At 47.5% G+C, this 2,335-nt stretch overlaps 1 pseudogene; it reads right to left on the bottom strand.

Annotated features, from left to right (window-relative positions):
* Nucleotides 1–5: 5 nt before the first annotated feature.
* The window catches only part of LOC104999938, a 6,720-nt pseudogene continuing 4,390 nt past the window's right edge, over nt 6–2,335 (bottom strand).

Genomic DNA, 2,335 nt, shown 5'->3' with positions numbered 1-2,335 from the left:
GTAACTGGATCAAGTTGGGCGGAGCACTTAGAACCCCCGGGTTGGGTAAGGGAGCTGGTGGGAAGAGCTCTGGTGGGGCAAGTCCAAGAGGAGGCACCAGAGGTGGGCGCATCATGCCAGGACGGGGTGGAGGGATACCTGGAGGTGCCGGGGGAGGTAGCCGTGGTGGGGGTCCCCGAGGAGGAGGGCCAGGAGGCAGACCTGGGGGCGGACTTGCAGGTAAAAGGCGGGGCAGAGGCCCTCGGAGTCCTGGCATTCAAGGCGGTCTCAGGAACGGAGGAGCTCCTGGAGGTGGTCCAGGTGGCTGTAAAGGTGGAGCAGGTGGCGGTCCAAGCGGAGGTGGTCCTGGCATGGGGGGGGCTTGTATCTGAGATGGAGGAACAGACTGTGGAGGGGCTTGCTGCTGGGAAGCTGCAGACGTGCCATGAGAGAGAGATTCCTCCTTATGCTGTTTCTGTGATTGCTTTTCTGCTTCGGAATCATCTGAATCTTCATCATCATCCTCTGAAAATTCCTCAACTTCTCGTCCCTCCTCAGGGATTTCCTGACCTGCCATTAGAAGCATCATGGCTTGGAGAGGAGTCAGCTCCTTCATGTTCTTCTTCTTCTTCCTAGATTTTCCAGGCATATCTGCAAATCGTACACTCAGACCTGATTTTTTTCTTCATTGTTGTCTCTCTCAGTGTCATCACGGTGCACAAATTCATCCCCTTCACTTTCTCCACCTGATCTGTCACTGTCGCTGTCATCAGTACTGTCGTCATGCTCATCCTGGCCCATGTCTTCAGGATAGCCATCATCTTCACTGGTGCAGGAAACATCATCGTCACGACCCCGCTGAGCACGTTCAGGACTATATAACCTGTCTTCATCTCGCCTACGAGTGGGAAGATCTAGGGCAAAGCCCACTTTGCGGCCATACATTTGTAAGACTTGAGGAGGAGGTAGGCCTGGGGAGGACCTGGAGGTTTCCTGCCAGGGGGCAAACGTGGAACGCCATGTCCAAGAAGAGGAAGTATAGAAACTGCCCGAGTTGGAGGTCCATAGGTTGAGGTCTTCTTAAGGATGGAGGGTGGCTGGGCCCCAGGAAGTGGAATGTCCTGGATCAAGATGTTGGAAGGAGCATGCGGCATATCTGGCAGAGGAATACTCTCCACTTCCACATGCTGGGCATTCTTGACAGCATCAAAATATTGGCTAAGCTGAGCCCTCTTCTGTTCATATTCTACTTCTAGCTTTCTCAATTCTTTGTAAAAATCTGGATTCTCTTTCTGATAGAGTCATAGAATACATTCAAATGTTTCATGTAGCTTTTTACGCTTGTCTTTCAGCACTTTCTCATTTAACTGTGGCTGCTGCACTGGGTTAAACTCCATTTCATCCAATTTTTCCATGTCCTGGATGCCGAGGTCCAGCCCCGGCTGATCCAGGGTATTCGAAGGGGAGACGGCGTCGGCGACTATTTATTTATTTATTCATCAAAGATATAAAGAATAATAGAATGAGGATAGCTCAGTAGGAAAATTCAGTGGAGAAAAGAAGCTGAGTAGCTTGGTTTACACGGAAAATCAATATAACCCGTGACACCAGGTTAGCTCTGACCACGGAGGCTGCAGGTGCCCTCTCGAATAGCGGAAGGTGCCCTGCCTTAGACACATTCTCGAGTGGGTCTTAGAAGCCCAGGCAAATAAATGGTCGCAGAGGATATCCGCGCTCCAGATGGAGACTCAGCTGGAAATTGAGGGGAAGAATGACATGGGGAGACCAAGCTTTGGTGAGCAAGGCCCGTAGCTTTATTTTCAACAGGGGTTTTTATATCCTAAGTTATACATAGAGGATAATAGGGGATGCAAAGTCAGCAGTCTTTGATCCTTATCAAAAACCAGGGTTTCTATCCTACAAATTTATCGTATACAAATGGTTTAGGTGATTTACATCATCTTCTGGCCAGAAGGCCTATTAACATTTTATGACTCTTGACAAAAACTTATCAACAAAGACTTATTTTCTCTAAGAATAATTATTTTAAGGTTTGGCGCCATCTTCCGAAGATAAAATTACATTCCTATAGGGCGGATGTGTAATGGGTTTACAACAAAGGAAAGAATTTATTACCTTAAGGGTCTAAAGTTACTAACACCAAGGCCACTACTTATTTTTTCTACATACCAACTATATTAATTAATACACATTCAAGGATACAATACAGGGGATGTGGAAACTTGGCAGCAAGCATTGGCTCATCAATGAAATCTTTTACTAGTTTTATTCTGACAGTTTCAACTCTCTGAGAGGCTCTAAGCTATTTGAATATCTTAAGCTTCCCATGCCTCTC

The sequence above is a fragment of the Bison bison genome, unplaced genomic scaffold (assembly GCF_000754665.1).
Source record: "Bison bison bison isolate TAMUID 2011002044 unplaced genomic scaffold, Bison_UMD1.0 scf7180017853952, whole genome shotgun sequence".
Classification (NCBI taxonomy): domain Eukaryota; kingdom Metazoa; phylum Chordata; class Mammalia; order Artiodactyla; family Bovidae; genus Bison; species Bison bison.
The sequence above is the reverse complement of the archived record's forward strand: the minus strand, read 5'-3'. Positions and strand labels throughout refer to the sequence as shown.